The sequence below is a fragment of the Neopsephotus bourkii genome, unplaced genomic scaffold (assembly GCF_033783945.1).
Source record: "Neopsephotus bourkii isolate Nb327-2 ecotype Australia unplaced genomic scaffold, CSIRO-AGI_Nbou_v1 NB_1505, whole genome shotgun sequence".
Taxonomy (NCBI): domain Eukaryota; kingdom Metazoa; phylum Chordata; class Aves; order Psittaciformes; family Psittacidae; genus Neopsephotus; species Neopsephotus bourkii.
In genome coordinates, this window is record NW_026901981.1 from 75857 (window position 1) to 102203 (window position 26347).

The following is a 26347-nucleotide window of genomic DNA, read 5'->3' on the forward strand; positions in this document are numbered from 1 at the left end:
AGGATAAAAGCCACTATCAAAATGTGGTCTGTGAGTTTGTGCTGGGTATGGAAGTCTCAGACATGGAAGTTTAAGTCTCTTCTGCACTGTCTATATGCAGGGGGTTGGAACTGGATGAGGTCCCTTCCAATCCAAACCAGGCTGTGATATAGAGCAAGGTGTCCCTGCCCATGGCAGGGCGGTTGGAGCTTGATGATCTTGAGGTCCTTTCCAACCCTAACTATTCTATGATTCTATGATTGCATGATGGAATCAGAAGCAAAATGCCTCTGCAGGTTCAGCCTGAATTAAGAGGGACAAAGATTGTATTAAAATGACTGAGACTGCACAGCAAAACGGTACTAAACCCGCTGGGACAAATGAAATTCCATCTTTTGTACCCTATTTTGGGAGCAGGGCCCTGGTTTTACCTATCAAACTTTGTACCTCACCTCCTGAGTTTCCTGTAACACAGAAGCTGCCTTGTAAAGGTGTGTTTGAGATGCTTCTCCCACACAGCAAACACCATATAATGAAGCTACAATAGCTTCAAAGGAAGAGGCAGAGCTGAACACACGTTGACTGTCACCCAGGCCCATTGTTACGAGCGTGCTGAAGCAGCAGCAGTTTTGAGATCGCCTTCTCCAGGCGTGCCTGCGGAGAGATGTGAAGCTGCTTCCCCTCAATGCTGCTGCAGAGAAAACCATTTCCTGCTCAAGGCCAGCCTGTGCCAAGACACTGCTCGGGTGAGCCCCAGTGCCAAGCAGTGCCGAGAACTGCAGCTCAGAGCGAGGACCCATTTTAACTGCCACAACTTCCTGCTTTGCAAGGGGTTTATCTGAGCTCCTCTTCTTCCATACCTGCTGGGTATTGCTAAGATGGGTCACGTATTTCTTTCCTTCAGTAAGTATAGCCCTGTCCCTCCACCACCTTCAGCTTATACCCAGGAATTACTCTCTCCTATCCTCCTTAGCTCCATTAGTTACACAATAAAGTCACTCTCCTACTGATTTCTCAAGTCCATGACCTGTATGGCGTTGTGACAAGAAACCTGGAGAGGGGCTTGGGACAAGGGCCTGTAGGGACAGGCCAAGGGGAATGGCTTGAACCTGCCCGAGGGGAGACTGAGCTGAGCTCTTAGGCAGAAGCTCTTCCCTGTGAGGGTGCTGAGGCGCTGGCACAGGGTGCCCAGAGAAGCTGTGGCTGCCCCATCCCTGGCAGTGCTCAAGGCCAGGTTGGACACAGGGGCTTGGAGCAAGCTGCTCCAGTGGAAGGTGTTGGGGTTGGAGCTGGGTGAGCTTTAAGGTCCCTTCCCACACAAACCAGGCTGGAATTCTGTATTTGGTGAGGAAAATCAATACAGGGATTGTCAGTTGAAAGAAGTTCATCATTGGTCTAATCTTGCCTTTATCCTCTTTGCCTCCATCACTGCTTTTGGAAAGGATGACAAGTGTGGCTGAACTATTTCCATAGCACTGACTGCAGCCTTTCTTCTGCCAGGTATTTGTTCACTACAATGACTAAAAAAATCACAGTTCCTTTCAAAATCCTATTTCCAAGCAATGTTTCAAGGCAAATGCCAGCGATAACGGATCCTACCCTGAGCAGGCAGCTGGACTGGAGACCTCCTGAGATCCCTTCCAACCTGAATTATTCAATGCTCCCATGAAGCAAGTATCATGTTATAAAAATCCATGCAGGTTTGTTCATGTTTTTTAGGTCTCATGAGGAAAAAAGAAAACACCACCAAAGCCTCCTCTGCTGCCAAAAGGCACAGAACTGGGTGGCAGCAGGAAAGGACCAACTTTCATTTACATTGGTAATGCTTCAAACTTGTCTATACTTCTCTGAGATTGTTTTTATCTCGGGATCTGAAAGTTCCCTACGCCCCACTTGTTCCATTCCATAACACTGCTCATGCTCACATGTCTGTAAGTAAATTCACTCTGCAGGGTCAGTGATACCTTAGTTATTTTCCTGTGGATTCCTCTTTGGAAAGAGTAAGGATGTCGAGCAAGGAGATGAGTACCCTAAAAAGGCAGCATGCTCTTCATTTACTATCCATGTTTGAGTGTTTCAGTACAAGGGAAAATCTGACTGTACTTCCTCCCAACCACCCTGCTCTTAATAAATCACTATATTCACCAGAGCTCCAGCACACACTTCTGGTCAGCTCTAATCCTGTGTTCACCCACCTTTAATCCAGCCTCTGCTTTAGCCTCCAGCTCACACACTTACACGTACACTGACCTTGAAGGCTGGTGCGTTGCACGTGTAACTCCATCATTCTGCTTTAGGCCTTCTAAAGCACTCAACCCTTTGAAAACCACTTCTCTGCCACTTCTACTTCATGTAGAATTCTTTATTCTACATGAAAGGAGGCGGATCTTAAACTCCTTGGTTAAACCTTCCAACTGAGTGCAGGGATTTCACTCCCAGTACAGCGAGCACGTTGGCTCTCCCATCCACAACTCCCTACCAGACTTTCAGTATGTGTCAGCTTGTTCTCCATGGCAAGTAAAGGCCAAGGTTTTAACAGACAGAAGATCTCTCCAGGTTTCAACATGCAAATATATTCAAGAATGAAGGTTCAGGACTTGGAAGGTGTGTCAATGGAAGGGGAATGGATCATCAGCACAGTTTTGGGGACAAAGGTAGCGCACTCTGCAGAAGGACAGAATTCCACCCTGTAGGGACTGACAGCAAAATGCATTTTGTGTAATATCCTATTCCAGAGTCACTGTAATCCAGATTATCCTGCAGTGATGAAGATATGAGACGTATTCTCCTTGAGAAACTTCCAGCTGGGCTCAGGTAGGATCTTCAGACTGACAAATCAGGCACTAGATCCAAATCCAGTCAAACCACACCAAGTCACAAGCATAAGTAAGTAAAAGATTATGCAAGTTTCCTGTACTAAAATCCCACTGAATGCTCTTATCATCGTAAGAAAAAAGGATTAGCAGCATTTAAACCAGTTACCGAAGGAGACTGCAACAATTTCACTGTGATATGGTGGTTAGCATCTGCAGAGGATCCGATTATGAAACTTCCAGCTTTCCATAAATCACCCTCTGAGCAACATGTTTTGATTTACCCAACAGCAAGAACTCTTGGTAAGAGATTTACTGCACGGTATCATCCAGGCCTATCATCACAATGCTTTTGGATGCACATTCTGTACGGAGAAAGGGAATTCTGCTTCCTGAACATTAACCAATTGTTCAATCTCACCGAGCTTTGAAGAAGTTAATACAGGCACTTAGATTTTGGCTGCAGTGATAGTTAAGGCTTGTCTCCCAAGGCAGTGCTGACAAGGGATAGTCAATACAAGGCTATCACAAAGGAAAACCACTCAAACTTCTGGACCATGAAGCAGAAGAAAGGAACTCTGATACAGTATTACACAGTCAACTCTCAAATATGTCTGATAACAGGAAGCTGGGGTAACCTAGTTAATGAAAAACCATCAATAACAATACCATTCTTTGCAAAGGCAGCTCCTGGCATCTTTGGGTGGTTTTATTAGCCTGGCCATGGCATGGCAGAAAGGCACAGATCCAGCCTGGGCCCCAAAGCAACGTGGCCATGCTCCTCTAACGCAGCACTGGAACCTTGAGGGCTTGCACAGAGCAGTTTATGGGTCTCTGCACAGCTCTTTACAAAGCCTCCAACACGGGGGTTACTGGAGCCACAATCACTGTCACCCTTCTGGTATGTGACCCCAGTCAAGTCACCACCCATACAGGCTGCTGATGGATGTCACAGACCTGCTTGCACACACCAGACCACTTCAGCTCAAACACCAACACGCTGCTGGTGTCCTGGGGGCCGGGGTTATTCCTTCAGTGTATCAGCCTTAAATCTTCATGAACACCAACGTTTGAGGTAAGATCCTCCTAGGAGTAACTGTTATGGCAAGCAAGAAATGGGCTGTTTAAAGAAGTGGGAAGGGGAATAAAAAGGAAAAGCAGACGGTGAGAGAGAAGAAAGAAGCCACTTTCACCCCCAGCTCGAGTGCACTCCAAGGACTGCAGGTCCTAGCACACAGTGCTAGTGAGTACAAAGTACAGAACTGCCCGTGTGCCAGGCAAACAGCAGCAGCCCTAAAACAATCAAAGCACTCAGTGCCCATTCTGAGGACACAATCCAAGTGCAATTTCCACCTATTCCTTTTCTTTTTTCCATGCTCCAAACACCAGTAACTCGTCTGACATTAGCAACAAGCCCCAGGCTGTTGACAAAGGTGGAATACACAGCAGTGATAGGCACGGGAGTGGGAGGTCAGTAAACAAACCAAAACTCACATGCAGATGGTATGTGGCTAAAGCAAACTGTATGGTTCAGTGCATACCCAGCAGGCCAAGGAGGAAGGGAAATTCCTCCTCAGGGTTTATGTGAACAATGAGTTTCCCCGAAAATTCCAGGAGGCCGTTCCCAGCTTCTCCTCTGGCACCGGGAATGGGAAAAGCAAATGCTGGAAAGGTTGTTCCAGTTCAGTACTGGCCTCAGGAGAAACCTGGGTACCTGTGAACTCCAGGGCAGATCACTGTTGACCTCTTTGCTGCAGACTGCTGGTGTTACAGTGTGAACAGGGCTGCTTCTGAGAGGAGAATACAGCTGTAGATGTGCCACCAGGCTCAGGGGTTTGATCAAACCAAGCTCAATGTGTTGCTGCTCCATCCCATGCACAGGCCGTCAGCCAAATTCTCCTCCATGTTAACAGAGAGCATGATAAAGGGACAATGTGTAACTGTGCAAGGGCAGGTAAGGGGTGAACCCTTGACAGCAGCAAGATACTCCACCTGAAAATCACCTCTATCAGTGTTCTGGATAAAATACACACTTTGGGATATGGCTGTCACCCTATTTGTCAGCATGCATTTGACAACAGGGGATGCAAATACAAACGAATGTGCCTGTGAAACCCTTCCTTAAGATACGGTCCAAAATGCACCTAAAACCTCTTTTCACATCTTCTAAAAGCAGTGACCCAGCACTATGAAATCGACTTGTTATTAAGAACAGCCCCCTGAAGAACTGCAGCTCCTCTGCCACATTGTTCCTGATGCATTAAGATGTCAGTAATGGTTAAACCGTGAAAAGGAGGAAAGTCTCCCCAGTTGAAAGCAAACCGCAAGCCACGTTGTGAGATCCTGGAATCCTACAAGTTAAGAGAGAAATGAACAAACATGCACACCAATAAAAGTGCACAAGAAGAAACATGCCAGCTTCTATTTGTTTGCCTTTGCTGCGCTCTGCCGTGGAGGAGGAAATGGGCTGAAGGAGTCGAGGTTTTGTTGGATCTGGGAGGTTTTCATGCAAGAGCTCGTTTGCTTTTTGGAAAGGGTTTGGATTCGAAGAGTGGAAAAAGTTAGAGAAGGATTCAGAACCTGGAAATAGGGAAGACTGGAACAAACATGAAGTCATCTATGGATAACGCTCTCCAAACACTCATTCCTACGCTCAGCGTTTTGGTAAGGCTTTGATGTGTGCTGTGGTTGAAGAGAGTTGAAAGGAAGGACAAAAAAGAGGTAGGTTCTTCAGCTGCGTGTAGGTGCAAACTCATCAGTGCCTTTCTAGTCAGATAGAAAAGGGGTCCCAAACACTGGCAACAAGTTTTCCAGGAGTTTCAACCTCATGTTTTCACCTGATCCCTCAAGAATTCCTGATCCTGTGAACAATTCCTTAACCTCACTTTCCTGACAACAGGCACACCAAGTATGCACCAGGCGTGACCTAGCAAGCCAGGGAGAAAGGATGGAGTAGAGAACTCTGTCCTTCTCATTGCCACTTTATACCATTCATGAGGACAACTTCCCCTCCCTCAACCCTTAGAAACAGGAATAAGCAATTCACTGAGTGATCACTTCAAAACCCAGCTGAAAGAGTGTAAGAAGGGACAGTATGACCTTGTGCACCTACAGTACACTCATTTCTTAGTCAGCTTCTTGCATCCTATTAAATGCCTTAAGACATTTACAGCTTTTGAGCAAAGAGGCTGAAATCCAACCTTTAAATAGCTTTAATTGTTAAGTCCAGAGTAACACTCACTAAAAAAACATCCAAACCAACGTGACCACAAAGCAACAAAATGAAAAACACATAAAAAGCACCCCAAAAACCCAACTGCAACTGATCAATGAACACAAGGCAGCAAGTCTGTTTGTGAGAGACTTTATCTTGGGTTGGTCACTGAAGGTGTCGCTGTCCTGCTGACAACTGAGTTTACACAGTTAATGTAATGGCAGAAACACAATGGACAGGAACGCGTTACTGCACAACTATATAATAATGACTTTAAATTATATTAATAATTAAACAATGCATTTAATTATTAAGCATGAATAATATATAATCTTATGTAGCTGGTGGTAATGACCATCCTGCATGTAAACTCTTCTTGTTCTTCAGTCAACCTAGTTTTAGGCTCTAACGGGCTTGTAACTCAACAGAAGCAACTGGGAGTAGTGGCATGAGCTGCTACAGGAGTACAGTTTAACCACTGATTGTAACTGATCACATATATTCATCAAACCTTTACAGTCACTTGGAAGAATTCCTGGCTGTGGCAATCCCTAGCAATACAACAGGAATAGTGAAAGAATTAGTTTCCATTCACACAGTGTGAAGAAAGGAGAGAGGAGAAGGTATTACTAATCCTGATCTTCCAGATGGGAACCTGCGGCACAGACGAAGGCAATGCCATGCCCAAGATCACAGGCAGAGAAGTGTGATTTTAACCTAAAGGTTCTGATGTAAATTCTCCCTACCGCATGCATTGACAGCTGCTCTTCCAAGCACCAGCACTGATGAACACACCTTTCACTAAGCACTTCAGACAAATCTACATCTTCAGAGGCAAACTGACCTATCGTTCAACCTAAACACCTAATGCAAACAGCAGAAGCCATACATGCATGTATTATTAAGGACATAGTAAAGTTTGTTAAAGCCAGAGCACATAATAAGGTCCTTCTTTCTTAGTGCGTCTTTAAGACTTACTACCTTGCCCTTTCCCATAAAGCCACCGCTTCCTTTTGCCCTCTGCACAAGCAACACAATGCTGGGATCAACACTCTGGGAGTGTTTTCTCGTGAGGAAAACAGAAATACACCCAATAAAACACTTCTGGAAGAGTTCCAGAGCCGTTTCTCTAAGGTTGCATTAGTAAAATCCAACGGATTTCCGTTTGTCTTTCCTTCCTCATGAAAAAGAAACCCCTTGCAAAGGTGTTAAGGAGCAGAAAATGACTTTGGACTTATTTAAGAGGCATTTTAAACGCTGCTGCTTCAGCCACCAGTCAAACAAGCCTTTCCTTTCGCCATCAACATACTCCTCATCTCAGATCTGTAACACAACCTGCACTTGCAGCCAGGGACCAGCAATGCTTCTGGTGTGCTGCGAGAACGCTCCACTCAGATTTAAACGCTGCGTTTTCAGTTTGTGGTGTGTGAACAATAAAAGCATCAGGAAGTTCCACACTTCTGAAATGACTTGCTAAAAATAAACCCATCCCACCAGAGAAAACAGCAGCATGAACTTGCCCATCAGTTCACAGCAACGTACTTTCCCCACAGCACACGGAGACGTTCATCTTGGCGTGGGTATGATTAAACCAAAACCCCATTGAGAGCCTCAACGTTGGCTGCAGATATGCTGATGTTGGCTGGAAGCAGCTCTGCAACCTCCCGTGGAGAGAGGTGGTGGTTTTCACCTGTGTAACCTGGATCTGAATGCAACACCTCATTCCCCTGCTCCAAAAGGAGCTGGAAAAGGAGTGCGCTGAGATCGGTAGAACATGCCCATTGGGCAGCTGCATATACAGTTAAAGTAGGTAAAATAACAGGTTCTGATAAAAATATAAAGCTATTTCCTAATGGAATTAAAGCACGATTAGAAGGAAATAGACACACAAAGAATTACCTCTGTTCCTGCTGAAAGATACGTAGTCAGAACAGGACCAACTGCCTGCTTCGAGCCGTTAATGAAAAGAAGAGCAAGCGACTGAATAGCTTTCGGGTGAATCCAAATAGTTTTTGTTTCTCTGCTGCAGTTTCACCACTCCCACAGGGTAATTTCTATGTTCCCTTTATAACGAAAGCAAAGTACAGGTCAGAAGAAGAAAGGGAGGAGACCAGAAAAACTCCACTGTATTAGTCAAGAGGCTGTCATTCTTGCTTTCAGATAGGGGAAACAGGGCTGGTGGGACAGGAGGGCATTGAGAACGGGTGTTTATGCATAATAAACCAGACGCTGGGTTCATCTGCGTTCTCTATGACCCGACTGGTAAAAGCAGGAAGCAAGAGAACCTTTCAAGTGCATGATTTATGGAAAGATTATCACATGATTAAAAAGCACAGAACAAGAAGGGTCAAATTCAGCTGTCATCTATGTCCATGTCAAGCTCTGGTAACTGCTGCCTTTGACAGATTTATTCCATTCACAATGAAATGCTTGGTGTCTATAAGGACACTTTAAAATCAGGGTTTACCCTCTGCTTTTCAATATAGCAACTGTCTGACATGTGCTCAATGCAGACTTTCTGTGCTGGCCAAGAACCACACCATCTATTTGCAGGGTATATTTAAACCCATTTCAGCCACTTCTCTATCACTCTGTCTCCAAACAATGCAGCTGCCCACCACTGATCTACACACTCCTGTATGCTTACACACACTCCTATGAATGCTTTAAACCCTGTTGTAAACACTTAAAAGGCAGGACTTTTAGATGTAAATGCACTGGAAACTCTCTGTTTCATATAGGAAGCTAATGACAGCGTCCGCTCCCTGCACTGAATAGAGGATGAGGATGCAACATCCAGCAAGGTATGGAAATTGCTGTTCACGTAAGAATAAGAAACAGAAACACTCCTGTTTTTGCACTGGTATCAACAATAAGGTCTGTATTCCCACGCAAAGCTGGCAGATGAGATCAGTTGCAGGCCATTTGGTTGCTGTCGCTCACGCATGGACTTCTATGCCAAGAGGGAAAAGCATCAGAGGTGAAAGAAGAACTACAGAGCATTGTTTATTAGGATGCTGCCTGAGTGCTAAGGAAAAATAGAACATAAAGGGGTAAGAAACTAAGAGCAAACATTATGGATGCCATTGATACAGGGCTGAGCGGAGGCAGCTTCAAAGCAGGGCTGTCCCTTGAGCAGCTCAGATGGCAAGAGGTTAAAAGCACTGAGGAAAACCTGAATCATCTGACCTAAAAATGGAAAAGAGAAAAAACCCAGACTTCATGGTACAGCTCACTTTTAATATGATGCCCTCTTCTAAATACTGAAGGACTGCATTCCCTTTTGACAGATACTTGGTAAAACACACACATTGTGCGTGCGGGAAGTAGAACCATGATAGCAATTCATTTTGTCAGGCCAGAGTCAGAAACCTCATCTGGATTTCACACAACTGCAGGAGCAAAGCATGAAACAACATGGGGTTTTGTGATGCTGTGAAGTGGTTGAGTAGAATCTAACCTGAGTGCGGTGGTTAAAATGACACAGATCCAATTATAGCACTGGCATCTAATAATGAGAGGTAATAGAACCGTTACAAAGCACAGCTCTCTCTGTGCTGCCTGAACAGTCAGGCACAGTCAGAAGAGGACATGTAAAGAGGTAAGCATAAAACCTGGAAGAGGTTGCCTGAGGTTGTGGATGCTCCATCCCTGGCAGTGCTCAAGGCCAGGTTGGACACAGGGGCTTGGAGCAAGCTGCTCTAGTGGAAGGTGTCCCTCCCCGTGGCAGGGGTTGGAGCTGGAGGAGCTTTAAGGTCCCTTCCAACCCAAACCAGGCTGGGATGCTGTAATACTGTGTGTAGCTGAAAATAGAGCCCATAAAGTGGTTTTGATAGTCCTGAATGACCAGATCTTCAGGTGTTTTCCTCTACTTGAGAACTGTCAGATCTGCCTCCAGCTTGTGCTGCAGCAACGCCAAGAAAGATTCAAAACAAGATAAAAACACAGTTACAAAAGGCAGTCACTGTTTATCACAGAGCCCAGGAAGTGGTTCTGTTTGAGAACTCCTGCACACAAATGAGTGCTGATTTATGAACCTGTCTTCACTGGAGTAACTCCAGCATCCTTCACCATATGCAGTGAATAGGATGTGGCGTTCATGTCTACAGAACACCTTCTGGGATGCTTTGCATTCATACAGTGACTAGATTACTGGTGAGTTAGCTGCTGGCAGGAGTGGATTTATCTTACTCAGCTACAGATGCCCCAAATTCAGGCTTCTCCTAAACTGCATTTGTCCCTGCTTGTGGCATGGGGTTGGAACTGGATAACCTTTAAGGTCTCTTCCAACCCAAACCGCTCTGTGATTCTATGATATTCCTGAGCTGTCAGAAAGAGGCGATTGCTGATGGTGAACCTCACTAAAATCCTTAGGAATAAGGATTTACACGAACACCAGAGAAAGAAACAGCTCTGCAAGTCAGCATGGCAGCAAAGCAGCCTTCTGCATCTCCTCAGGCAAAAGGTACTGTCTCCAACTGGAATGCAGCTTCCCAAAAAAGAGATCGTAGCATGAAAAATCTCCAACCTGTTGCTTTCAGTTTCCTGCTCATTGACTCAGAAATTACTTGCAGATGAGAGAGGAAAGAAGGGTAATGGGGCCACATACTCACATAGATGGAATGCAAGTGAAGCACTGGATGGAAAAGCAGTATGAGAAGAGAGTAACGATTGAAGAGCAGCAGTTGTGAAGAGCACAGGCTGTACCCGATGATGCCACGTCCCTGAATAACATGGTTGTAGGTGAGGAGCACAACTGAGCTCTGTGCAACACCCTGTGCTGCCAGCAGCAGCCAGGGACACTCACTGGAGGTGCAGTGAGCTGTGCTTCGGGTATCCTGAGCATCCCAGTACAACATGGGATACACAAGGGAACCACCACCTCATTCTGCACAAATAGAACCCCAGACTGGTTTGTGTTGGAAGGGACCTTAAAGCTCCTCCAGCTCCAACCCCAACACCTTCCACTGGAGCAGCTTGCTCCAAGCCCCTGTGTCCAACCTGGCCTTGAACACTGCCAGGGATGGGGCAGCCACAGCTTCTCTGGGCACCCTGTGCCAGCGCCTCAGCACCCTCACAGGGAACAGCTTCTGCCTAAGAGCTCAGCTCAGTCTCCCCTCGGGCAGGTTCAAGCCATTCCCCTTGGCCTGTCCCTACAGGCCCTTGTCCCAAGCCCCTCTCCAGGTTTCTTGTGGCTTATTGAAAATACCTGGTGTTTTGTTTTGGGGCATTTTACCTGCACCTTTTAATTTCTATTTTATTTCTGAAATGTTTTATATTTTATATCAGCCCCATTCAAACACTCAATGTCTCACTAGACTTTGGCAGGAATTAAACTACAGCAGCAGAAACAACCAAGTGGCGCTGGTTACTGGACTGCTGAATCCCCGTCTTCTGCAACCATCTCCTTATAAATCAGAACCCTTCAGAAAAGATAATAAAAGATCTGAATGATCTAAAAACAATGGATTTCTAAACCCACAATGTTCTTCATTCAAAGTGAAGACAGCTCAGAGCTGCTCTGAGTTATGGGAAGGATTAAAAGCAGCCAGAGACCTACAAGGGACTGTGCGTTTCAGTCAAGGAACTATATATCCAATGCTGCCAACCCATCTTTGTACCACACTTAAATAATGGCAAAGATGTCCTTTGAAGTGCTACATTTGAAATCCATCATTCATTTCCTGAGGGTCCCCACCAAAAACAGTGGAAGAAAAGCCAACCTAACAAAATTCTAGGTTGATTACACACAGGAATAGGAAAAATAAATGCATGCCTGTCTCCTAGTTCACTCAAGACCAAGGCCAGACAGGAGGTATTAGTCACTCTTCTGAGCACAATATTAGGATGTTGAGTGCAGCCAGTCACAGAGTAACGCTGAGAATGGAGCCATCAAATTGGTTTCCTGGTCCCAAAGTCACAATCAAAAGAGAGATTTCTCAAAGGGAGGGTTAAACATGGGAACAGAGAGAAGAAACGGAGCGTTGGAAGGTGGCTGTGCCTCCACGTTGAATTGTCATCCAGTTCCTCCAGAGGAAAGGGAGTGTTTCTCCATGACACAGCCAGCAAAACATGCGAGAGTCACATCCTGGTGAAGGGCTGCAGCTGGCCTTGGAGGACAGCTTTATGCATAGCAGTCCCTCCCTGAAGATACAGGGTAGGAATGCAAAGGGAAAGGGGCTTATTGTCAGGAAGGAATTAGGAGGATATTGCCCTGCTTGTGGGAGAAGGCTTATATCTGCATCCCCAACATGCACGTCAAAGGATGAGCTGAGCAAGCCTTTGCCACCATCCTTTGAAAGCCCAGGGACAATCCTCATCCTCATTTAAGTGGTGCTGCCAGGCTGAAGACCACAGCTCAGCAGCATCACCGAGGGTAAGCACTGTTCCATCAACCATCTCCCATCACTGAAAACACAAGAGTAAAGACTTAAAGACAACTTCTTATTCCCTCTGCACTGCAGGAGCATTACCTGCTTATAGGGACTGAGATGCACCCGAACTGCTGCTCCTTCCATGCTTCTGCAACCTAAATCAGTTTAAATAAGGCACTTCTATGCATAACAGTGTTGCAAATTATGAATCCATTTGAGTGTCTTCAAATGAATCTGAGGATAGATTTGACTCACTTCAGCACGATCTGACTCATGCTTCTGGGGTATGGAAAAACCAGTTTGTGACTCCTGGAGGCTGTAAACTCTTGAATCTCACTTTATTTTACTTAAGAACAGTCTGTTTTACTTACAAACACTCTATTTTATTTAAGAACACTATTTTATTTAAGCCATGTTGCCAGGACTGTATTTCTCTATGCAGCTGCAGCACTGGAGGAGAGAACAAGGAGATAACGGTAAGCAGAGAGTGAGTTAAGAGTAATTTCCTTTTGCTAGGGCAGGAGCACATGGCATAGCTGCCTTTCTGAGGAGAAGCTAAGTATGTTTTGGGTTAAAAAAGGCATGTTTCATTTTGCTAGAGATAAGCTTCATGCTCAAAGACTAAGATACCCAGTCAGTGTTAGGTGTTTGCTGAGCCAGTTCAGCTTCTGGATACAAAGGCCAAACTTTCCTCTTATACAGGTTTCATAAGATTCCACCTCCTTTGATTTCTGAGGAGCTAATTCCCTATGGTGAATGTGGATGGGCTCCTGGGAAGTTACTCTGTGTGCACACAAGACCCACCAAGTCTGTTCCAACTCATTACACAACGGGAGAGGTCCCCTCTGAACTCTTTGCACTGGTGCTCTCGGTTACGTTGAGGTTCTCTCTGATGGGATTTACACACACGGCTTCCACAAACAGCTCCAAGCACCAACAGAAAACCCCATATGAAGTCTTCTGCATTGTCAAATGTACTTCCCTAAAGGAGAGGATTGCTTTTAAGAGCAGCTCATTCAGAATGATAAAATGACTTGTAATGTCTGTGTGAACATCAGATCCGTACTAAGGACGTACTCAACACGAGCTGCTTCTGAGAATCCAAGTCCCATTCAGGAAAGCAGCAACGACTTCAGCAGACAAAGTATGATTTTCCTTGACATTATTTTCACTGAGCTGCTGGTGATTCATTGTCAACTCACGACCTCAAAATGCTTCATAATGCAAAGAATCTTCCGAGGAGGCAGACTCATTAATAAATGAATGAGGGCTAAGGCAGAACATATGTTCAAGATCAGTCTACTCGGTCTTGAGTGCCAGACACTCGGTTTCTTTGTGCCAGTGGACTTGAGGGGTTTTGCATCAGATGCTACGGAGGTCCAGGGTGTGTCAACACCCATCAACAGCAGTATTTTATCTTGAGAATGCAAACTAAGCTTCCTCCTAGCACTTCCATGGCCCAACGGAGGAAGAGCGATGCTAAGAAGACTGATGGATCCAGCTTGCAGACTCACACAGAACACTGGTTATTAGCCAGACCCTCGGCCCCCTGGTTACCTATAGGGGCTACTGAGGAAATGCATCCAGAGCCTGTCAGGAGCACACAGACACGAGCTGCAATGAGGCAAGTTCTGATTAGAACTAAGTTACAAATAACATCTTCAATAGGAAAACACTGGAAGAGAGGAACAGAAACGTTCTCACATTTGCTCTGGAGCCAGGCTTGAGAGAGCTGGGCTGGGGCAGCCTGGAGAAGAGAAGGCTCCTGAAGGGGAGACCTTAGAGCAGCTCCAGTGCCTAAAGGGGCTGCAGGAAAGCTGGCGAGGGGCTTGGGACAAGGGCCTGTAGGGACAGGCCAAGGGGAATGGCTTGAACCTGCCCGAGGGGAGACTGAGCTGAGCTCTTAGGCAGAAGCTCTTCCCTGTGAGGGTGCTGAGGCGCTGGCACAGGGTGCCCAGAGGAGCTATAGTGATCACTACAATCAGTAGTTTCAGTCACAAGTTTCAATCTAAATCTGAAGCTGCTCAAACATCTTCCAAACACAACAGTTTTGACACTGCAAGGCACCGGTTGCATGGAGATGGGCTGATCCCATCCAAGCGCTCTATAAAAGGCACTAACTGGCGGGCAGGCCAGTCTGTCCAGCTTCCTGCCAGGCTGCCTGCCAGCCCCAGGGTGGGTAACTCCAAGCTCCCCAGTGCATAAAACAGAAGTCAGATACAAGCAGGCTCCCACGGGATGGGAATTCTGCTTCCTGGAGCTCTCTATTTATAATAGATCCTCTATAGGGGTGTGTGTGTGTGTTGGGAAGGGCAGGGATGCTTCTGCTATCATACAGCACCGTTTAAGACTTGCTGTATTTCAAAAGACAGATGCCACTGCTGACAGCACAGGAGGGGGATGATGAGGCATCTCTGCACAAATCCGAGCAGCAAGATGACAAATGAGAGGTGGGGAATCCCTGTCTCATCCCTTCTGCAGCATGTTTGCAGCTATTGTATTGCATTAAAACACATTACAGCTAGCTTGTACACATATTGTAAGGGCTTTTAACACCCCGAGCTGAAACCCAGCAGCCAGCCTTCAGGAGTATACTGTCTCTGTGTTGCTAGACGTAGAATACAGATGCTCTGCCACAGCACAGTTGCAGCAAGGCTGATGGCTAACACAGAACAATAAGCCCAAAGAGTTCTGCTTTTGTACTCTTTACTTCCTCAGCTCGACACATGGGATTCTTACCAGGATGTTGGTAATGGCAGTGAAGAATGCACATCAGTGTGTCAGGCTGCTTCTAAGCAAGGATGCTTCAATGGATTTAACTCCACTGAACTGTTCCTGCAACACTTGGCTGTGTGAAATCGATGTGTTTTCCTGGTTAACCTCTGCATCCACTAGTTTAGTATCTGCTTGAATTCACTTCCTGCATTTGCAACAGCAGCAGCAGCAACTCAAGACAACTGTGCAGAGATCCATACTTGCCATGCTGTACAACATGCGGGTGAGCTGTCCACTGACGCATTAGGGTTGTGGTACCTCAACCCATCACTCCTCCGGCCAGAAGGTGATGAGTTGCTTGGGAATGCTGCTGAAGTGCTGAGCCACAGCACTTGGTAATGGTACAGAGTACATTGAGAGCATAGTTATCAGGCTCCAGGTTGGCAACCCACCCGTGATGCTCCAAGCTGTACTCGATCGATGACAATACTGATGTAAAGCAGCCTACAAAGGGCTGTTAGGCCGGGAGGTTTTGTAACTCCAGCCTGCTATGCAAAATGAACAAGGAAATGCCTCTTGCTAAACCACACCCCCCCCCACAGAACCAGGGACACCGTGTACCCAACAGCACTCTGCCTGCAGCCCTTCCGTGGCTGTTTGGACAAAAAGGATCTGTTCAATCCTACCTTAAGCAGAGCCTTGGTTAATCAATACCATCTGAATGGATTTCTATTTATTCTTGTCTTTGGGAAGGCATGAGTAGGGAGGAAAAGGATTTAAAGTAAGCTTATAGAAGCCTATAACACTACTAATTGAAGACGTGGAAGTGCTTTACCAATAGCAAGTAAAACGTATGTATCTGACAGGAGAAATGAAGCAGGAAAATGCAAAGTACCTTGTCCAAGCTTAGCAACAGATGAGAAGTACAAACTGCATACAGAGCTCCAGCTTCCGTGTCTGCATCCTATTACCCTTTTATTTCATAGGAACTCAATCTCATTTTGCACTGCAAGGTTTTCCATCTAGTTTTAAATGTTAATTCTGAGCTCCATCTCAGTAGCCTGATGTGATACTGTCTCACCGATTATCTCTTCCTCTAGACACATACAATATACAAGAGATTTAGCATTTGAAAGCTAAGAAAGAGATGAAAAAGCCATAAATTTTAATCTAAAGGCAAATTCTTTTTCATACAGGCATACTGAATGCAGGTTTGAAGCAGCACTGATAATTCTTGATCCTACCAGCAGAGAAAACACTGCTTTGAAACTGTAGAAAACTGAAAGTCCTAAATATATACTTTCAGTAGCATCCTAAGATGTTTCCATATCCTGCATTAATATGTGGTACTGTGTATTTTATGTATTAACTGCTTAGCCATACCCACGCTTCACTGCAGGCAGAGATGAAACAAACATCCAAACCCATCACATGATGTTACACTATAAAGATGAAGAGCATCGCTTGAAGAGCATCCCTTTAGTAACATTTCCATTTCTGCAGCTTGGATGCAGGCAGCTCTGCACATACCAGCAGAGCAGTGGGTGGCAGGCTCCTGGAGAATTCACACAGCTTAAAACAGTCTCATCCAGAAACATCAGCTCGCTGGAAATGAGCTAGATGGGGTATCATACATCAGTGCATGTGCCATCTGCACCATGCTTTGCTCATACTTGATGTATCTGGCTTTCCAATGACACTGAAGAGCATGTGAAAGGGCTTGTGGTGGCCACAGAGCTTTTGGAAACCCCGTGGGTTGTGGTCCCTGCTCTGCTGTATACCTGTCATTGCATCTTCACACCATAAGTGCTCTCCCTAAAGCTCATCTCTCTCATCAGAGTAACAAGTTCCAGAGTTTCCTGAAGCAAGCTTTAAACTGGATAGCTGTTTGTACATAAGGCAAGATGAAGTACTTCATGTTATTAGGGCCACCTAAAGATGCTGCAAGGGCTGGAGCAGCTCTGCTCTGGAGCCAGGCTGAGAGAGCTGGGCTGGGGCAGCCTGGAGAAGAGAAGGCTCCTGAAGGGGAGACCTTAGAGCAGCTCCAGTGCCTAAAGGGGCTGACAAGGAACATGGAGAGGGGCTTGGGACAAGGGCCTGTAGGGACAGGCCAAGGGGAATGGCTTGAACCTGCCCGAGGGGAGACTGAGCTGAGCTCTGAGGCAGAAGCTCTTCCCTGTGAGGGTGCTGAGGCGCTGGCACAGGGTGCCCAGAGAAGCTGTGGCTGCCCCATCCCTGGCAGTGTTTGTGGCCATGACAACACAGCAGCCAGGATGAAAAGGGATGAGGGAAGAAGCACTTATTCTATGGAAGATGAGCAGCAGTCTCCCAGAAGAGGTGCTGAGAAGCTGGAAAGGAAGACTGCATTTCTGACATGTTCACAACTCGATGTATCTGCAATGAATCTTAAAGAATAAAATCCCTTTTTTCCCTTTTCATATGAAGTTACATCTTGTCCCCATTACCTTCATGCCAGACTGAAAGCCCAAAGCAAATAAAACTGTGAGATATAAACCTGCTATTATAAAACTGCAGGCTCAAGAAGGCAGAAACTGTGATTTCTAAGCTGGAAGTAAACAGGCTGTACTACCTCCATCCCTCAGAGATTACATGTTACTGGCTTATCCGCAGGCAGAACTCAATGACTAAGGCTACTCACAAAGACTTAGTGTCTTTGCACATGAAAATGGGTTTTCTGGTTAAAAGCCAAGGAAGGCTTCAAACATAGCTAGCCATGTCCATGTGTTAATAACCATGTCAGTACTGTTCTGTGTTCATGTGAACAGATAAAGTGAAAGAACACGTGAAACAGTTGTGAGTCACATATAGCCTTTAGGATATAGACTTTCATCCCTGAGCTAGAGAAATCAGCATCAGTTAGGGGAAAATTTAATCTAAATACAGATTAGTAATGATTTCTTAGTCTCAGAGCTTCGTGTTATCATTAATACATAAGTATTTACATGGTCAAGGTGATGGTTTTTCACCATTTACAAAGAGCAGGACCCATCCTTTGCCTGATGCTCGCTTCCCAGCACTAACAGACACATGGCTGCAACTTATACAGGTATAAAGAGTGTATTTAAGATCCTGTATTCCTCTTACTCTGTGTGCAGATGTATTTGCCTGAGAGAACCAAACCAGGCATCAGAGTAAGCACCACTGTGAGCTGGATACCAAGCTGACCTGGAATTTACATTCCTGAGATCCAGGTAAACCCTGCATCCAGGGGATGTAAAAGGAGTTGAAAGCCGGTGCTTTTGTCTTGCTTTTTGAGCAAGGAATTGGAAGAAGAAAAAGAAGACTTTGGAAGCACTGGTGTCCTGCACTTTCAAACATTGAAAGTCTCATAAACCCCAACTTTTAGAGTATGGGACAGACTCTGATTAAGAGAGCACGGGCGAGGAAGGCACAAAAAGAAGGCTCAGGGGAGACTTATCCCTGTATTCTAGTATTTAAAGGGTGGCTACAAAGAAGATGAAGACTCCCTTTAGACAAGGAGTCCCATGGAAAGGGTAAGGGGTGATGGGCATTAAGTTACTGCTGGGGAGATTCCAAATGGACACAAGAGGAAAGTTTTCCCAATGAGAGCATTGGAATAATCTCCCCAGGGAAGTGGTGGATTCCCCAGTGTTGGACACTGTTAAGATTCATCTGCACAGGGTGCTGGGACATCTGAACCTAGGTCATGCTTTACCTGGAAAGGCTGGACCACATGATCCTTGAGGTCCCTTCCACCCTGGGGTTCCATTATGATTCTGTGCTGATTAACACATGCCATTTACCACTTAGCTTGGGAATGTATAGCCAACTCCTGTGGACACAGACACTCCAGGTTCACACTACATTCCATGTTCAGCTGCTAAAACACGTTTTCTGCAGTTGTATTCCTATGGGATAAGGGGAAACAGAAGATTCAAGAGTCCAGCTGCCTGGGGCTTCCTGCACCCTGGAACACGGCTGCAGACAGAGAACCCAAAGCTGATCCATAGCCCATCCTTCAGCCCAACAAAAGGGATCACTCCAGCACACAGCTCCATGTGGTGCAAGAGGAGTGCTCCTACAAGTGCACATAAAGATGTCTCAGTGTTAATGGTACCAGAGCTCTGTGTACAAAGCCATCCTACCACAGACACTGATACAGTGGCAATGTGATAACCAGTCCTAGCACAGTCCCCCTGCAAAGCACACATTAACTTACAGGTACTTTCGTATCTGACAAAACTTTGAAGTGCTCTTTTAAGGATAAGCTGTGTTTTTATATCTCTAAGTCATGCAGAAGCCAGCACTGTCAAATGGGGAGTTTCTGTTTGAATACCCACTGCCTGTGCTAACGGCTACTCCACATGCATCCACCAGCACTGACCTCTTGCTCGGTTGTCTGCTTTAGCACTAGTGCATGGCACGGAAGGAGAAAGCATTCACCTGAAGAGGGAAATGGCCTTCTTCCCTGCTGCTGCCTGTGCTTTTCAAACCCTCTTCAGTGTTCATCTTGCTCAGGTATCAGACTGAAATGCAACAGAGAATCACAGAATGCTTTGTGCAGGGAAGTACCTTAAGATCATCCAGTTCCAACCCCCTGCCTGGGCAGGGACACTGCACCTCAGACCACGTCCAACCTGGCCTTCAACACTGCCAGCGATGGAGCATTCACAACATCCTTGGGCACCCTGTGCCAGTGCCTCAGCACCATCACATTAAAGAACTTCTTCCTTATCTCCAACCTGAACTTCCACGGGTTCAGTCTGAACCCATCACCCCTTGTCCTAACACTACAGTCCCCGATGAAGAGTCCCTCTCCAGCATCCCTGCAGGCCCCCTTCAGATACTGAGAGGCTGCATGACACCGTTTGCTCACATATGTGCAATGCATGGGTTGGTTCACGCGGGCAGGGATTAGTCTATTCCTGCTGGAGAATCAAATACTAATACACACCACTGTGTCCAAAATCTGAAGTAGCTACGGTGCCCTCACATCACAGGCAGGGGTGACAAATAACTGACAAAGGGACTCTGTGGAAGGGACATGAGTTGACAGAACCTCAACTGCTAATGACAAGCTTCTCGTTATCTGGTCCCTTTCCTAGACCACTCTCCATCTGCACACAGGTGGAGATATATATATATACACACACACACATAACCACAGAATCAATTGGATTGGAAAAGCCCTTTAAGCTCATCCAGCCCAGCCATTCCCAGCACTGCCAAGGCCACCACTGCCCCATGGCACTGAGGCCTCGTCTCCACGCTGTGTGAACACTTGCAGGGACGGTGACTGCAGCCCTGCCCTGGGTTCCAATGCCTGAGCACCCTCTGGGGCAGGAATTGTTCCTCAGCTCCATCTAAACCTGCCCTGGTCCCAGTGGTCCCAAATATTAGTTTCTTCTGTAAGACATTTACTGGAATTAATACGCTGACATGACCCAACACACTCTTGTGAGATCCTACAGTGCAGACATAATCCTGAGCTCACCTTTTAAGTGCATAGATAATTCTCCATTGTGACCAGCAGTATCTATGAACACAACAAAAGCTATTTTGGATCAAAATACAATATTGAAAGTCCTAAGGTTTGTGCCTTGCAGTAAAAGCCGCTGATTAAAGTGCACAGTTCAGATGGAAATAATGAGGCAGACAACAAATGAGGACAAGGGGGAATGGCTTTAAACTGACAGAGGGGGGATGTAGACTGGATATTAGGAAGCCATTCTTCACTGTGAGGGTGGTGAGGATCAGGTACCTCACATCCCAAAGCCTATTTTAAGGAATTGCTCATGGAGGAGCTAACCCCAGAACACACTGCTTCCCTCAGTACAGAGCAACCTAAACGATGACTCCAGTATCTGAAGTCCAACTAGGAACCATCAAACAAAGCACACACAGCAGTGTTTCAGAAAGCTACACGTTTCAAGAGGAAGGGATTCTGTGTCCCCTGGTCTAAAGCTGCTGTTTTTACCTGGAGCTCCAGCTGTGCAAAGGTTTGGCATAAACACCTCTCCCTTCTCTTTGCACACATGATGTTCCAGATGAACAACCTAATGGATTGCCTTGGAAACGCAATGCACAGAGCTCCCTATGGGTTCTTGGCAGAATTCCTTTCTTACCTGCTAACAAATAAGCAATGACTAATTTTAACAGCCTTTTCCAGTTGCCAGAAAGCCCACATGGGTTATACCATGTGTGTCCACCCTCCAGAGACAGGCAGAGCAGGTATCACGACTCAATCCTGGCATGCCTGACGATACATTCAGTTCCAGTCCACCTCAAGGACTGCACCACTCACTTTGGTTTTGTCCTGCATCTGTTCCTGCAGCTCCCTGTTTTCCTCTGGTGACAACAACCCATGGGAGACAAGCTGGCAGCACAACAGACCCCATAGCGTTGCTGAGGTGAAACCTCAGGAGAAACCAACAGCTATGAATGGTACTCAGTATATACAGAAGGAAGGTGTTAACAACTATCCTGGAGGAAACTTTTATCATAGCAGCATTTATGCCAAAAAGCCTGCTGTGCAGAGCACATCATCTGCCAGCCTCCAGTGCAGACAGGGAAAGGAGGGAAGTCTTTGGTAATTTGATTAATAGGAATTTTGGGACAGACCCCAGATTGCTCTGGGTTGGAAGAGACCTTAAAGCTCCTCCAGTTCCAACCCCTGCCACAGGCAGGGACCCCTTCCACTGGAGCAGCTTGCTCCAAGCCCCTGTGTCCAACCTGGCTTTGAACACTGCCAGGGATGGGGCAGCCACAGCTTCTCTGGGCACCCTGTGCCAGCGCCTCAGCACCCTCACAGGGAAGAGCTTCTGCCTAAGAGCTCAGCTCAGTCTCCCCTCGGGCAGGTTCAAGCCATTCCCCTTGGCCTGTCCCTACAGGCCCTTGTCCCAAGCCCCTCTCCAGCTTTCCTGCAGCCCCTTTAGGCACTGGAGCTGCTCTAAGGTCTCCCCTTCAGGAGCCTTCTCTTCTCCAGGCTGCCCCAGCCCAGCTCTCTCAGCCTGGCTCCAGAGCAGAGCTGCTCCAGCCCTCGCAGCATCTCCATGGCCTCCTCTGCACTCTCACATCCCATCACAACTTCTCTTCTCCACCTCGATGAGGCACTTCTCAATGTAGTTTGACACAACACTCCAACAGAAAACTGACTGTACATTACCAAGAGAGGGATCAGGACACCAGGGAGCACTGAACAATGGGAGTACTCCAGAACAAACGTTGGCAACTGCATTATCACTTCCAGCACTGAGTACAAGCATTGCAGGGAAGAAGCTGACCTCATGAAGGACTTTTCTATTTCTAACTCTGATCTCTGAGGGAATGTGCTACGGAAACAATCATCCTACTGAATCATTTCAGGAATTTTACAGCCAAGAAGATTTATTACCATAAAACAGGTCTTGGAAACAAGAATATCTGAGGAGACTCAATAACTATTAAATCAGTGCGGAAAACATGATGCTAAAGGAATTGCATATGTCTGACACATGTTCTACCACTTTTTAAATAGAAAGTGCCTATAAAAAGCAAGTCTGTAGGAATACTAACTCTTTTCAGACTAAAAAAGAGACACAGGTACAAATGTAAACTCATAGGAAAACAATATATAAAGCAGCACAAAAAGCTGTTTGATGAACTGGAGCCATCAATACTTGCCAAGCCTCTGTGTGAAACACATCCTCATCCCTCAGCAAGCTGAGACACATTCTGCAGCCTTACAGATACTTTAAAGTTGAGTCAACAGTACACAGAAAGGCTCACACAAGCTTTTAATGAGTCCACTTGCTAGCCAGTGCGAAACCAAGCTCAGAATAACCTGAGGTCTGGTTATCAGAATTGCAATATAGATGTTGCTATCACACAGCACAGGTTCAAGACAGCTAAAAGCATCCATCTTTGCCATTACCTATTACAAGTGAATCAGTAAGGCTTGTTATCTAAAATACTACTGAGAAACATCCTGCTTTCTTGACCAAAGTGGAAAACCCTCCTGCACTAAACCATCAAAACACACAGAACTCTCAAGTAAATGGCTTTGATACATCTGAAAACACTCAGCCAGAAATACAGCAGCCTTAAAGTAAGGTTAAAGCTTTTCTTACACCAACAGATACTATGGCAAATACCAAGCTCTGGAGCCCAAAACCCCTTTCCAGCCCTTTGTGCATCCTTGCAGGTTGGTCTGACTCTCTAAATGTTACCAGAACAAGTCTAAGGGATAAAGCCTTTCCCTGCAAACCTCCCCTCTCCACATCCTTGTCCCATCACTGCTATAGAAACAGTAATAAAGCAACAACATGACACTTATCTTGAACTACTTCATGCTTGACACAGCGATGTGAATGGGAAAGACATTATCTGCCCAATGCAACTCACCCGGAAGCACATGGCTTGGAACCAGGGAACTGAGAACAGCTCTATGAACTGCACATGCTCCACTCACAGCCCAAGAAATGACAAAACTAACTGTCTTCTGAATTAAATGACTTGTCTTACAGAAGCCTTGGCCCATAGTCTTACAGAAGAGAAGAATGAGCTTTCTTTGACTTACATTTTGGATTGTCCTGGCTGCACAACTCAGTCGCTGTTCCTTCTGCAACAAGACAGAGAAGACAAATTCTGTTACAGGAAGTATTTCCTTGAAGTTTGTCATTATATTGGTAATTAATGCTTCAAGTTTACTGTTTGCTTCCAGATAGCACTGGAAAATACTCCCATCATTCATAAATGCTCCATCCCTGGGCAGTGTTCAAGGCCAGGCTGGACAGAGCCTTGGGTGCCATGGTTTAGTGTGAGGTGTCCCTGCCCATGGAACTGGATGATCTTCAGGTCCTTCCCAACCCAAACCATTCTGTGATTCCATGATTTTTGTTTCTCTGATTTTGACTGCCAGACTATTTCTGTTCCGTGGAACTGCTCTACCAAGATGAACTGTGGACACTGCCATCTGATTTCAGCATTAACACTGCAGAACTAGAACTGAATTCCCAATCCTATTGCAGACTTTCCCAAAGACATTCCTTACAGCCACAGAGAAAAGTGAAGAAATGTACAGAAGGATTTAATTGCTCAAAGATAATAATACAGTGTCTTGTCACACTCTGTGTCTGTTCCTTGGTGGCCTACAGCATCTGCTTCAGAAAGGTGATGTCCTTGGGTCTGGGGCCACAGATGCTAAAGGAGGCTTCAGACACCCTAACATATGTTGTTTAATATGAATAGGTTGGTCATTATGTCCTGCTCTGTGCTTTGGGTTCACATCTGTAAGAACAAAGAGAGTGCATCTGTATCTTATGTGAAATCACTTGTGTTTGATAAAGCATTTTGAAGGTTAAACCAAGAAAAGCAAGCAACCGAAAACACAAACCCAAGAATCTCGGTCGAGTTATGAGAGCATTGTCCTTGAAAAGAATGCTCTAAAGCTACATTCTCTATTTAGCCACATAATTAGTAAACCTTTAGCAGACACAGAGAAACTTCCTCATTCCCCTTCTATGCCAAGTAGCGACCTGGAAGAACTACACAAACCTCCATAAAGAACTGGTATGTGCCAGATAATGGAATAACTAACAGGGGATGTACTGGAAAATGAAGTGCAGAGACACCTCCTCCCTCAAGGTTAGCACTGTTCTTGTTCTGAGACCATCACTTGCAAGGAAAGAAGAGACAGAAAGAGGAGGACACTCAGAAAGAACCCAGCCTCTGGCTACTGTCTGCAGACAGGAGGGGTAACAGAGCAACAGGTAAATGCTGATGTGGATTTGAAAACCTCCTTAACTTCCCAGCAAGGTAGGGAGCCGTGGGAAATGCAGATGGGGCAGTGAACAACACAGTCACCTGAGTGCCTGAGTTTTCATGCCAGGTCATAGCCTTTTCTCCTAGGAGAGAGAGCATCTCACTAATTAACCAGACAATTCTCCTACAGGTGTACCCCAGACTGGTTTGGGCTGGAAGGGACCTTAAAGCTCCTCCAGTTCCAACCCCTGCCACAGGCAGGGACCCCTTCCACTGGAGCAGCTTGCTCCAAGCCCCTGTGTCCAACCTGGCCTTGAGCACTGCCAGGGATGGGGCAGCCACAGCTTCTCTGGGCACCCTGTGCCAGCGCCTCAGCACCCTCACAAGGAAGAGCTTCTGCCTAAGAGCTCAGCTCAGTCTCCCCTCGGGCAGGTTCAAGCCATTCCCCTTGGCCTGTCCCTACAGGCCCTTGTCCCAAGCCCCTCTCCAGCTTTCCTGCAGCCCCTTTAGGCACTGGAGCTGCTCTAAGGTCTCCCCTTCAGGAGCCTTCTCTTCTCCAGGCTGCCCCAGCCCAGCTCTCTCAGCCTGGCTCCAGAGCAGAGCTGCTCCAGCCCTCGCAGCATCTCCATGGCCTCCTCTGCACTCGCTCCAACAGCTCCACGTCCCTCTTGTGCTGCTGCCCTAGAGCTGGATCAGGACTGCAGGGGGGGTCTCCCCAGAGCAGAGCAGAGGGGCAGGATCCCCTCCCTGAGCTGCTGCTCACTCTCTGGGGGTGCAGCCCAGCACACGGGGGGGTTCTGGGCTCAAGCACACACTGAAGCCGGGTCATGGGGAGCTCCTCATCAACCAACACCCCCAAGTGCTTCTCCTCAGGCTGCTCCATGCACAGAATCACAGAACGGTTTGGGTTGGAAAGGACCTCAAGATCATCCAGTTCCAACCCCTGCCATGGGCAGCCTGTATTTGTGCTCGGGACTGCCCCAATCCATGTGCAGGACCTTGCACCTCCATGAAAAGGCCAAGCGCATGAGAAGTGTTTTCTTCATCTCAACCAACCTAAGTTCTACCACCTCAATATGAAATCAACGCATACATCATTTGGGGGCATGAAATCACGCAAGTCCTGTAAGAGGGACACCGTTAACCTCCAAGCTATTTAATTTCCCAGAACAACAATAGAGCTTTATGAAGCGTGCTTGTCACTAATGACCTGACCACCGCTTTTGTGAAGCTCGCCTCTAAAATGCACAGCCCATAGTTGTGGCTTGAAAAAAAATGACATTTCTTCTCTCGAAACGCTGTTGTGAAGGAAGAAAATAACAATCCAGGAAGGAATTAAACTCGAGAGTACCATCAACTATACAAAGGAAAACCACACAAGTCCACGTTTCATCATGCTCCTCCAGATTTTAAACAGATCAACATACTTTGGAGCAGGGTGTGATCTTCTGCTAGCTGTGCCCCTTCCAAATTGGCAACGCCACTGAATTCAGTAGCTTCTTATTCCAAATCCCAAACTCTGGTTGGAA

At 46.3% G+C, this 26347-nt stretch overlaps 1 protein-coding gene across 2 annotated transcripts in view; it reads right to left on the reverse strand.

Annotated features, from left to right (window-relative positions):
- The window catches only part of LOC133221005 (uncharacterized), a 128560-nt gene that overhangs the window by 12190 nt on the left and 90023 nt on the right, over positions 1 to 26347 (reverse strand). Inside the window, exon 2 of one of the 2 annotated variants that reach the window (XR_009727849.1) lies at positions 23635 to 23673. The exons of the other annotated variant lie outside the window; for it this stretch is intronic. The gene's annotated coding sequence lies outside the window, so the exon portion shown is untranslated. The remainder of the gene's footprint in view (positions 1 to 23634; positions 23674 to 26347) is intronic. 2 annotated transcript variants of the gene reach the window in all.